The sequence below is a fragment of the Pelodiscus sinensis genome, chromosome 4 (assembly GCF_052426305.1).
Source record: "Pelodiscus sinensis isolate ZL-2025 chromosome 4, ASM5242630v1, whole genome shotgun sequence".
Classification (NCBI taxonomy): Eukaryota; Metazoa; Chordata; order Testudines; family Trionychidae; genus Pelodiscus; species Pelodiscus sinensis.
The window spans coordinates 42,173,829-42,187,133 of record NC_143055.1 but is presented as its reverse complement, the minus strand read 5'-3'; the positions used below and the strand labels follow the sequence as shown (position 1 = coordinate 42,187,133).

Below are 13,305 nucleotides of genomic sequence, written 5' to 3'. Positions count from 1 at the left end.
ACCTGCTCTACTCTGAGCTGATTAGGCCTCAGTTGGAGTATTGTGTCCAGGTTTGGACACTACATTTCAAGAAATATGTGGAGAAATTGGAGAAGGTCCAGAGAAGACCAACAAGAATGATAAAAGGTCTAGAGAACATGACCTATGAAGGAATACTGAAAGAATTGTTTGGAAAGGAGAAGACTGAGGGGAAAGGAGAAGACTGAGGGGGGGGACATGATAGCAGTTTTCAGGTATCCAAAAGGGTGTCACAAGGAGGAGGGAGAAAAATTGTTCTTCCTGGCCTCTGAGGATAGAACAAGAAGCAATGGACTTAAACTGTAGCAAGGGAGGTTTAGGCTGGACATTAGGAAAAGGTTCCTAACTGTCACGGTGGCCTAAGGAGGTTGTGGAATCTCCATCTGTGGAGATATTTAAGAGTAGGTTAGATAAATGTCTATCAGGGATGGTCTAGACAGTACTGGGTCCTGCCATGAGGGTAGGGGACTGCACTCGATGACCTCTCGAGGTCCCTTCCAGTCCTAGTATTCTATGATTCTATGATTTTGAACTAGACCAGTGGTCTAGCAAACTGATTATAAGAAGATGTAAAATAAAGTTTACGCTGGTATGATTTAATTCAGTAAATCACCAGAGTAGCATTGCCCTCATAAAGGGCTTTATCCTGCAGTACTTGACTTCAATGGGAGGTTTGCTTACTTCCCCTATTGAGGGCTGTATGCCCATCTTTTATTAACAGGGTTCACAATGTGTAGGTCTTGATACAATCCTGCCACTATTTCCAGGTAGCAGGAGTAGACAAGAGACTTGTCCTCCAATTCTCCGTATGCCTGGTTGATCTGGACTTCACCACAGTAGGGTATGAGTAGGGCCCTACCAAATTTGTGGTCCATTTTGATCAATTTCATGGTCACAGGATTTTTAAAATCATAAATGAAATGATTTCATCTATTTAAATCTGAATTTTCAGAGTGTTGTAGGAGGCCTGACCCAAAAAAGTAGTGTTTTTGTGGGGGGTTATGGTACTTCTGCACTGCTGCTGGTGACAGTGCTGCCTTCAGAACTGGGCAGCTGGAGAGCACCAAGTGTTGGTTGGGAGTCCAGCTCTGAAGGCAGAGCTGCCATTAGCAGCAGTGCAAGAGGATGGCATGATGTGGTATTGCTACTCTTATTTCTGTGCTCCTGCCTTCAGAGCTAAGTGCCTGGTCAACAGCTGCTGCTCTTTAGCTGCCCAGCTCTAAAGGTAGCATAGAAGTAAGGGTAGCAGTACCACAATCCCTTCAAATAACCTTGCAATCTCTCTGCAACTCCTTTTCTGAGTCACTTTGGTCTCCCTTGTTAAATCTGTATAATATATGGTAAAAGTACACGAAAGACCAGATTTCACAGTGGGAGGAGAGAAACCAGATTTCATGGATGTTCTCCAGGCAGATTTATTACAGTGGACTCTACATGAGGTTATATGTGAAGACTACACAAAATTAATGCAAAATATGACTGACCACTTACTTAGAAGAATTTCCTGCATGGGACCTAATCTAAAGGCCACTGAAATCAGAGAGTGTGTCAGTCTTTCCATTGACTTCAGCAGTAGATCAGGTCCTTACACCTTTACTCCATGTACCTATACAGGTAGTTGAAAATTTTCTAAAGAAAATTTCAAACTTCGTGTTGAAAAGCCAAAAACATGAAAAATAGTTTTTTTTCCAGCTGAAATTTGCAGATTTTTGATGAATAATTAGGACTTTCTAGGAAAGTAAACATTTTCTTTAGGTGAGAACCCAAGTTTTGATGCAAAATTTTCAACTAGCCTGAACGTTTTCTCTTTGTTTCTGGGTATAATTCAAAGTGCTAGTATACATCTACAAAGTCCTACTTGGTTTGGAAGTTGGCTTTCTTAGAGATTCATTGCAGTGTTCATTCTTCATCTCAGAAACTGTTGAAACTCCTTGAGAGGTTACTGAATATACATGGAGGTTTACGTTTTCAAACTATAAAGCAATATCACTACTACTTGGCCTACATCTGAGTGCTCCAAAGTACGTAAGTTTGTGCAGCACAAACAGTGACTCTGACAGCCAAGCTGCTGTCATTGAAATGCTTCCTTCTACTGTATACTTTGTCTTGTGCTTAGAAATAATCTTATTCAGAAAAATTATAGCACACACTAATGGACTGATTGGTTTCTGACTGAATGAAGGTTATTTGGTAACTTTTACATCGATAAAATAGGCTCAGTTAACAGTAATTTAATTTGCTGGAGCTGGGTTTACTTTTGAACAATACATTTCAAGTGACAGGAAAGTGATCCCTCACTGCTATGCAGATATAAATGCAACACGTAGGTATTTATAGGACACCTATAGCAAAAGGAGAGAATGTTAAATTAGGCTAAGACTGAAAAAAGGGAGTCTAAATTTTTTACTTTTATTTGTTAAAACCAGAAGATTTACCCAGCGTTGTTTGGCTCCTTAACTTAATTTCTGTGTTTTTGGAAAATAAAATGTATGTACTTCATGTAAATCATTGCTCCGGGGTGGAGCGGGGGATGAGGGGTTCAGTATGCAGGTTGCACTGGGGAGAGAGGACTACCCCAGCCCTCTATCATTGCAGCAGCTTGGGGTCAAATGAGAAGCACCTGTCCATGGCTGCTGCAGCTTCTAGCGGGCAGAGCTGGGGGAGGAGTGCATGTTCCCTGGCTGGAGCAGGTCCTGGTATGTCTCTTCTCTGTGCTACCCAGCCAGAGTGAGGAATTCAGCTAACTGTGAACTTTCTCTTTGCTCCTGATGAAGGGGAGCAACCAGCAATGGCCTTGTACGAATGGGGTGGGAGGTGGTTTCAGCTCCTCCTGCCCTCCTTAAAGGGCACCTGAGGGGTGGGAGGCTCAGGGTTGGGGTAGTCCCACAGGGAGGTGGCATGACCCTGACAGCCCCTTTCACCTGCCTGGTTTTTCTGTTGGTTTTATGAGAAGCAATCCCATTCCAGGCCCATTTTCCTGACTCAACCCTACTTTAAGTTATGATCAGAGGCAGCTGTGTACCAGATTTGGTTGTCCTAGATCTTCCTGTTTAGGAGGAGTTCTTGGACAGACAGAGACAAACTCTCAAATATATAGTATATTATAAATGTATTTAATAATCTATATTAGGATCTAAATCCTCATTAAAAACCTGAAATAAGTGGCCTGGTTTTCAAAAGTGCATTCCGCAGTTGTTGAAGTCAGTGGGAGTTTTGTCCTTGTCTTTAATGGCAGCTGGATCAGACTCAAAGGCATTTGTGAAACAATTGTGTTTTGGTTGATGATTCTGTGCTTAGAGAATCAGTAAGTAGCTTGTGCTCTCTATAGAAGAGTTATGGTGCTTTTATTTAAGCACATTGCTACACTGTTGGAATTGCACCTGCTATTTAACATGTTGAACTAGACCAATGTTCTAGCAAACTGATTATATTCATCCAAATGGAAAATGTTTTCCATGAAACAAGAGTTTAAGAATGGAAATTGGACTTGTACGTGACAGTAACTCCTTGTGCCTCTGGAGGCCATGTTTAGGGTTGGTAGTTTTAGCTCCTACCATATTTTGCTCTTTGTCTGTGGATCTATTGCTGGCATTTCAATGTGTACCTTAACTACACAGACGTAACCTATTCTCTGCTAATGTTTAGTAGAGACGAACACGTATTCTGACAACTGAAGCAAAGGGCTGACATCAATCCACACACCAGCTGCCGAATTCACATGGGGGAAGATAATACAAAAACAAATATGCAAAGAATAGAGCTACATGGCAGGTAAATATTGTTTTTTCTATGCCCCACCCAAAGCAGTCAAACCAAAAATAGAGGCATAAAAGACAATGGAAAGGTTTAATTCAGTTTTAAAGACACAATAATCTCCTTTTCCACTGAGTGATAAAGATGCCGTGCATTCAGTTTACTTCAGGAGTCTGAACTCCACTGGGACGTATGCTGATCTCACAAGAGTATATCACGGGACTAATGGCTTTGAAATCAATGGAGTTAGACTTGTGCAAGTGAGATCAGAGTCAGGCTCAGGAGTTAAGGGCTGATAAAACATTTTATACGCTGAAAGAAACTGCATTAAGCACCTGGCAATGCCGAGTTGCTAAGAAGCACAAAAGGTGCAGTAGGCAGCAGAGCTGTGGACATTGGACCTGATCATCACACTGCACTGAATGCAAGGGCAGTGCTAGGAAACCTGCATTGCTGTTAGTCTGCTCCAGCTTTCCTTTGGGCAGCACTTGAGCATGGTTGCTGGAAGGACATACACAGCCCAGATCAGGATGTCAGAGGGGCCAGGTATTGACAGCCTGAAAGTGTCTGGTCATTGTGAGAGTGTGACTGCACATGTTGGTCAGACTTACTACACTTCTTTGTTTGTTTACATGTCTGGTGTGGCCACTTCAGAGCAAGCACTGGGGATCCCACCAGTGAGCACATGGGCAGGGAAGAACAGCAGTAGTCTGCCAGGAGCAAGATGTCTTTGCATCCAAATGCCACACCTTGGAAGTAGCAACTCCCTCCCAGTGTGTTAGAGCAGTGGTGGAGGGATGGGGAGAAGTGGTAGCCAGGCACAGATGGCCCATTGCTATGGGGAGCTGAATCACAAGGACAAGCATATGCTGCTGCAATGTGGTAATCTCTGCTCTAACTCTGCTGGTGGTTGGGTGTCTTGGGTGATAGCACTAGGACACTCTACAAGGCTGCATGGAGTCTGGCTGTACATTTCCCCTTTCTGTTTGCTATAAAAGGGTCTGATCCTACTTTCACTGATGTCAGTGGCAAAACAGCTGTTGGCTTCCGTGGGGTAGGATAAAATCCTAATTGCTTCTCAAAGTGAAGAGGGAATGAGCGGGGGGAAAAAACCCCAAGAACACTGCTTCACCTTAATCTTTGAGCTGGATTCTTCACTGCACAAGCTGAGTAACACACAGAAACCAATAAGGAATCAGGCCTATGTGTGTGTCACATATGTATAATTTGGCCTGCTGTTAACCTTAATAAAAATATACCTCTCTTTTAAGTGAATGGGGAGGATTCCCAAGAGGCCACATTGTGATACTGAATAATATGAGACATGAAAAGTGCTCTACCTCTTTCCCCCCAGAACCACAAAATAATTCTACATGTCAATTTACAACAGAACTTAGGATATAAAAGCTTTTTTGTAACCTGGGAAAAAAGCATCTGCACTTCCACGGCAATTTATTTATAGCTAATATAAGGGATAGGAAATTAAATAAATTGCTAGAGAAACGGAGGAGACAAAGGTCAGCCATTAAGAGAAACTTCTGCTTTTTTGTTTGTTTGCTTTCTGTTGTTACAACTTACTCATTTAATTCATACTCTCCCAAACTGTGTGACCAATTATCAACAAAATACTCGTTATTCCACTGGTCCAAATGAAAGCATGCTGGATTCAATCCTCAGAAATATTGTTAGTGTATGTCACATCTATGACCTCAAATCACCCTTTTCAATCCTTCCTCCAAAACACTCTTGATGCACATTTGGACATCCATCTTTCAACAAGGGTATAGACTCCATGCTTCAACCCTATCTCCTCTAACTTCTCCCTGTTTGCTTTCTCTAGCACTACAGTAAGGAGTCATGCGTTGTCAGATTTCACGGGCTGCTTCTTTAGTTCAGAGGCCAGTTGACAGTTTCCTTCTGAGAGCCAAGTGCTCTGTAGACTTTCCTGCCTGTCTTTCCAGGTCATCCCCTGTCGCTTCACATCCCATGCTTCTCTCCATGCCCCTGTCCTTGACTTCCTTCCTAGGGAGTAAGGGCTGTACCCTGAAAGCTAGTGAGCACTCTGGCCCCAATACAGTTTAGCACTTCAGCACATGCTTGTTTTTAAGCTTCCGAGGAGTTCATGTTGCCCCCAAGCTCAACGTGAGCCCTGGGAAATGCAAATCTAGTGCAGTCATGCTGAATAAAGGACAAAGTGAGATCACCCACTTAACACAGCTCTATTTCTAACCCTCTCTGAAAAAGTAATGAAATCCTGCTTTTTGAGCACCTCAGCCTCCCCGAGCACCAGCCTCTCTCATTGAAACATGATCATTAGGTCCTTCTTTATCACTAGGCTCTGTACTTGTGTGATATTTGTAATGGCAACATTATCCCCAGATAACATTGGAATAGAGAGTAGGTAGAAGAGGTTTGTGTTCTGCACTTTTGTCTGTTTGGACCCTTCTCCAGATTCTTACTTTCCCACAATTCGTCATTGCCAATGTACCAGAAAGACTATTAGATTTGTATGACTCTACTAAACCTGTCCCATAAGGCACTACTGCATTTAATTTTGTGCTTACATGGAATGACAAAGCAAGAAGACTAAAGGGGACCACGTCCTAAACAATAACAGAAATTCAAATTATTGTACATATAAAGCACAGCTGAGCTGCTAAAAAAGAAGCCAGATGCAGCTATATAATTTGCACTGGTTTCTTAGGAAGTTTCTGTGGCTGTTTTTCTCTCATTCAGAAATCATACTTCTTTCTTTTTAAATCTGTAAGGATTATGAAACTAAAGTGATGGATAAGCTATACTTCACAGGCAATGCAAATGTTTAGTATGATACTTCTGAAGCTCTCTAGCTCAGACCATTTTACATAATGAAACATGTACATGATTTAAGGACTAAATGCTAAATACGGGCATAGCATGACCCAGCCAACATGTACAAAAATTGCTTAAAACAGAAGGGTCATAATTTCCATTGACAACTTGATTAGTCGATAAGGGGGACCACTGCAGCTCTGCTTTTTAAATATAGTAGGAGCCACCAGACTTACTGCATTTAAAAAGCAGAGCTGCAGCAGCCTGGGACTAGGCGCAAGCCGAGATGGCGCGAGCTGAGCAATTTCACCTGCTGTACCTCTTACTACATTTAAAAACATGATGACTCTTACTACATGTAAATAACAGAGCCGCAGTGTCTGGGACTTGGTGCAAACTGGGACTGCTCAATCCTGGCTCATACCATTTCCCCTGCTGAGCCTCTGCCTTCCTTGCCCCCTGTGGAGATGGGGCTGGGGGAAAGCGGCTTTTAAGCCGGCTCCCCCAGTTCTGGCTCCTGATACAGAGGCAGCAAGGGGGAGAAGCGATTAGTCAAGTAGTGACTCAACTACCTGAAAAGCCTAGGTTTACCAGGTAGTCAACTAGTCGCTTACAGCCCCAGTCATAATAGACATTATCACTGAAAGGACAGGGGCCCCTTTTCCATTTGAAGCTCTACAGTGGGATCATTGTAGCTCCTGGTGCATGTTTTCCAGGTCTAAGCACAGCTCTGCAAATACACCCCTTATGCTAACCTGAAGAATTTTCTGTATTGATCTTGTGAATGATTTGGGCCCAATTTTATTCTTGATTATATTTGGGCAATTTTACAGAAACCCTTCTGAAATCAGTGGTATTTCATTTACAGCTGTGTGGTTATGAGCAGAAAATACCTATTTTAATTTGTATGCTTAGACTTTAAGCTCTTTGGAGTGAGAACTGTGTTTTATTCTAGGTTTGGACAGTACCTAACAAAGTGAGATCTTGGTTCATGACTTGGGCTTCTCAGTGTGACAGTCATACAAATAATATGAATACATCAGGCAGGGCAGTGATGTTAATAATACAAACCCATGCTTCAGGTGCTTTACTCAACAGAGCTGAGCCCATTTACACCAGCTGGAGATTGGGTCCGATAAGTGCAAATACCTCTTAGTAACACCATAGTTAGAGCAATACTCCTAGTTTTTCAGAGGTAGGTTTAACTAAAACACATATACAATTGGCTGAAACGATTCAGGATTTGATTCAGATTACCTGTAGGTAAACCCCAAACTAAACTAAACTAAATAGATGTAGGGACATTTAAACACAAACACTGATCTCTGAAAGATTGTTGGACAGGATGGGTGGTTTTAGAATACCTATATGACAGCATCAGATCCCGTCATGAAATTTGTCCTGGTCTCAGCTGTCACTATTGAGATTAATTTTACTAGCATGGCTGTTTGAAAATGCTAAAATTTGTTCCCTTTGTTTATCACTACAGGTTGTACCTCCCTGGTCTGGCACCGTTGGGACCTGACTGGTCCTGAACCAAGGAATTTGCTGGATCAGAGGAGGTCAATGCCAGTTCCTCTGCTGCCCCTGGCTGCCAGGCTTCACTTCAGTAGCAGCAGAGGGACTGGTATTGACTGAGCAGGGACTGGCGAGGGTGATGGGGGGAGAGAGGGCAGAGTGGCTGCAGAACCCTATGGCTGGGGATCAGGAGTACAGCCCTGCAGGGGCACACCAAGCCCTGTGGCAGGTGGGCTGCGCTCTCTGCGCCCTCCATCATTCACAGGGCTGCGCTCTTGGCTCTTCCCCACGTGTCCCTCTTGGCCCCCCTGAGTTTGAGTGCCACGAATGAGCTGTGTGCAGTGCTGTACAAGCTCTGGGAAGGCAGGAGAGGAGTTGCTGAGCACAGGGGTGGCTTTTCCCCGGGAGTGCTCCAGCTTGGGAGCATCCATGGGGTTGCTGGGCCACAGATGTCACTGGATGACAGAAGTTCAGACTATAGAGGTGTAACCTATATTTAATTATGTATTTCATTTAACCAATTTTAAAGCCGTAGGACCGCTGTGGGGAACCTGAAGTCTAATCCTGAAATCAGTGGGAGTATTTCCTGGGTAAGGACAACATAATCATGTATATGGTGGTTTTCAAAGGCTACAACTTGCAAATCACTCTGCCCTCCTTTGAAGGGACGTACATTCAGAACACTGTCCCAACACAGCCTTCATAGATCTTGCTGAATCCTGTTCTTCCCTCTGCCACTGACTTGCTATGTGGCCTTATACCGACCACTTCTGGCCACAATTTCAAAAGTGGAGACCATCTTGAGTGATTATAAGTTTTTGGATGTCCAGATGAGACATGCTGGGCTTGATTTCACCTTAGCGCTTCTGAAAGTCAGGCCCAAGATGTCTCAAGTGGGGCATCTACAAAATGAACTGAAGTTCCTAAAATAGTGTCCTGTTTTGAAAATGTAGCTGATAATCTCCCTGTGGGCTCAGTTTCCCCATTTGTTAATAGTGGGTGACAACAGCTTCCTTTACAGAGCACTTGGAAATCTTGGCCACAGAATGCAAGGTAAGTACTCAGTATTATTCTCCTTTGCTTCTCTCTCGAAATGTATGTTGATAGTAGATGGGACAGGAGAACATTTAAGAGTTTCACACACAAAGATTCGGAGGAAAAACCCAACCTTTCTTTGCACTCACTGCCTCTCTACTAGAACTACTGTAATTTGAGTAACTCAGTAAAGACTACTAATTTCTTTAAAAGCAATAGGAATTCTCAAGGGACAATAATTTAGAAAATAGAACTAGTGTTGTCAAACATGACTGGGTACTGCTTTCCTGAGAAGGGAACATAAAGGTGAGTTGCATTATCTGAAATATTTTGATATTTAAGCAAAAACATAGGTGGAGAGAATATCTTCAAGACAGTCAGAGAGAACTCTGGTTTGCTTAACACTGTATACTAGAAAAATTAAACAAAAGTTTAAAATATGACCCTTCATGATATGGACAAGGTCAGTGAAACCTCCTGCCATTCCATGTACAAGTTAACAAGGCTTGCTGTACCTTGCATACCTGATTTCCCAAGTTAACTGAAGCCTTATACTCACTATGTGCACATCCCCCATTTCCAGATTTTGCTTTGTCTTTATATATTTGAATTTTCCCCTCCCATACACCCCCTGCCTCTTATTCATCTTGCAAGTTTTCAGAAAGATGCACCAAATTCTAGTTGGGAGAACACTGGAATTACATAATTTTAATGGGCAGTCATATCCACTAAATCACAGTTTCACTGAAGTGACTCAAACAATATGCAGTTCATGGAAGGCATAAATAAAGTCAGAGGTTCCCTAAATCCTCTCTTTTTGAGCATCCTGAGTGTAGTAATGATTATTTAAAAATGCACCTAATAACAGCTAACACGATCAGTTAGATACAAAAATTAACTTAATCTGTTTAGGTTTTTATTGGTAATATGTACTTTTAAAAAAAAGCTATCCGATCTGCTTTGGTTTTGTACTAAGCTGTCTGTGTGGGTCTGCCTGGAAAACAGTACTATCCCTGCAACAGGTGAAACCTCAAGGAGCTCAGATATTTTAGGACAAAAGTATTAAGATTTTTCTAAAAGTGAAAACTAAACAGAGTGCAATAAATACCCAGTAAACAGTTTCTCTTGAAAGTATAATCAACATCTGGAAGTTTAAAACATGAAAGAACAAGAAAGTTTCCTACCTGCAGCTTTTGTGTTGGTCAGGAAGTGTAGCTCTTTTCTGATTACAATCTCCCATGGCTTAGCTTGGTTTCAGCATTTGAATGTTAAATATGTAAGAATGCCTTGTTTAGCCTGAGAGTTTGCATGACCTCTTAATGAGACACTGTAGTTAGTGTCATTGGGTATAAGGGTATCATGTGACTGTAGATGAAAATAAAATCCTTTAAAGTTTGCATTTAATACTTCCTAGAATCTGTAACCCTTTACCTGCAAGCTGGATATGAAACCTGACTAACCTTGTTGTTTTATAGGCAATTTATATATTCTCAGACTGTGGCTGCATTTTGAATATTCCATGTATTAGATTATCCCAAGTCACAAACTCAGCTGACCAGAAAGTCCCCCTCTCAGATCAGGTGTTTTTACCTAGCACTGAATTGTAGTCACCACCATCTTGGGTGCTGCTGTTCCGATTGCTGCTCTGCAGCTGAGAGAGACGCTTATGGAGCTTACATCAGAGCTAGCCATAAAAGTTATTGGTTTTCTTGAAACAGCTGCTTTCTAGGTGTGGTATTAGCACTCCCAGATATGATATGAAAGGAGAATGATTACTTGTCCCACTCCAATGAGGAGGAAGTGCCTGTTTGTAAGAAGAGAGATTTTAGGAGATTCTTGGAGGCAACCAGTCAAATTAAATTTCCCCATTTCAGATTTGTTAAAAGACCGATTCTTGATATTCCTGGAGATTGTAGGCTGAATCTTTAAAGGAACTTGCTGCATTGTGACAACACTGCACAATTCCAGTCCTTTGTTTCAGAGCTGTGGGTCTAAAACTGGCTACATTTGGCTCTAACCAGATGAAATATTCTACTAAATCCTTTCTATTTGTTTTTTTTTGTTTGGGGGGAAATGAATCTGATACTATTGGCTATCATTCATTAGAAAATAACACTAGATATGTGTCTTGGACTATACAACTTCGCCAGCGCATCTCTGATCTGACCAGCAATACCCCAGTTACCACAGTCCTTGACCTCACTATGAGAAGGGAACCTAAAAATGTGGCAGTACGACCTATTTGCCTCACTCATTTGAGGAATGCTGTTGGCAGCTCAAGTGTGCAATCTGAGCAGAAATTGTCCCATGGTGATTTTTCTTATGTGCACTGGGGAGTGTATAAATTTCAGAACATCAGACCCATTTCATTTGTGGCTTCTGTAAACTGGACACAAGGCTTAGAAAACAAAACATTAATGTGTAAAACAACTGCGCCACCTAGCCTCTGGTTTTTATAGCTCCCTTTTCTCTAGTTACACATTCAAAGGCTAAATATAAGACGAGAGTAAACAAATTACATTTAGCACATCCAAAGCAATTTTTATTAAAGTATATTATTTAAAGCATAAACATAGCAGAGCTTTCAGACTACAGACTATCTACAGTAACATCAATACAATACAATAACAGACTATCTACAATAACTGCTACAGAAAGCACTTCCTCCGAAGTTTTTAGTGTTGTTGGAAATAGGTTTAAAGAATTAGGAACATTTTAAATATAAAAACCCTCATTAAATCTACATCTATGATGAAGAGTCCAACGTCAAGATTCTAATGGCAACCGTAAGGAATCATCAGTCTTTTACACATTGACTCTGCAAAAACAAAACAGAACAAAAAAACCTGCCATGGAAACAAATGTTGGAGTCCAGGTCAATTGACTCAAGAAAGTAATAGAAATGCTCAGGTTAGAACCTGGGCTCAGAGACTTATCTCCCTTGCTGGGTTTCAGAGCACAAGTGCTAGATGACCGAACATCTGTCAGAGATGGTCTAGGTAACACACAGTCCTGCCTTGAATGCAGCAGACTGGACTAGCACACCTCTTAATTTCCCTTTTAGTCCTACAGTTCTATCAACAAAGGAACAAAAATAGGCCCCACAATCACAGCTTCCTAGTCTTGGCAAGATTGTGATGGCTATCTTGGCTAGCGCCAGGAGGAGACTGACAGGAAGGTCCCATAACTTTATAGAGTCACGAATGGCAAGATCAGGATGTTTTGGGGAAAGTGCAGCCAGGACCACAATAAGAGGTTCTGGAAAAGCCAGAATACAGGTGGCAATCTGACACACTCTACCTAAACGTGTGCCAGGGCATCCCTCTTGCCCCAAAAATGTCCAGGTGTCAGGGAAGTCTGTAACTGTGCCAGATACCCACCCACCACTCTATGAAAGAGATGCCAATTGATATCCATGGTGAGGCATGGAACCAGTATGGCTACATCAAATACCAGATAGCCACATCAAATCAAACCATATAGCCACATACCAGATAGCCACATCAAGTCCGAGTTACTTAGGGTAAATCTACACTAAAAAACCCCCAAACCTGCTGCACCAAGTCTCAGAATTCAGGTCAACTGACTTGGGCTTCAGGGTTTATGCTACAGAGGTAAAAATAGAAGCATAGCCATTTGGGCTCAGGCTAGCACCATGGACGGTGGGTGAACCTAGGGCTAGGGGAGGCAAGCCTCAGCCCCTCACGTTCTGCCCAAGGCACCCCACGAGATTTAAGCCAAAGGGGCAGGTCTCTTCCTCTTGCCCCACCTATGGGGGTGGCACACAGCCTGAGCCTCCCTGGCCTCAGAATATGGGAAATAAGGGCAGACCACAGCCGCAGTTTCTTCAGCCTGGGACCATGGGTAGGGTGTGCTGCCTCAGCCTTGGTACGCCTGGCAGTTGGGGAGACGTTGCTTTCCCCTGCATTTCATACCCACTGCCCATGCTTCTGCCTCAGTTTCCCCAAGCTTGACTTCTTCTGCCTTCACCCCTTGGACCTATCCCAGGCCCAGTCTTGTCTCTTCCCCACCCTGGCTCCTCATCCCGGTCTCATCCTCTTCATCTAGCCAGGACCAGGAAAAGTCTCCACTTCTCAGGCTTTTTTCCTCAGTCCAAGTCTGTAGCTCATAAGTCCTAGGTTTGCCTTCTGCACTGCCCATACTAGTCTT

The 13,305-nt window shown here is 42.6% G+C and overlaps 1 protein-coding gene across 6 annotated transcripts in view; it reads right to left on the bottom strand.

Moving 5' to 3' along the window:
• Positions 1-10,778, bottom strand: part of PGCKA1 (PDCD10 and GCKIII kinases associated 1) — a 63,355-nt gene extending 52,577 nt beyond the window's left edge. For all 6 annotated transcript variants that reach the window (XM_075930594.2, XM_075930593.2, XM_075930596.2 and 3 more), the window contains exon 1: positions 10,320-10,778. The gene's annotated coding sequence lies outside the window, so the exon portion shown is untranslated. The remainder of the gene's footprint in view (positions 1-10,319) is intronic.
• Between the last annotated feature and the right edge of the window lie 2,527 nt (positions 10,779-13,305).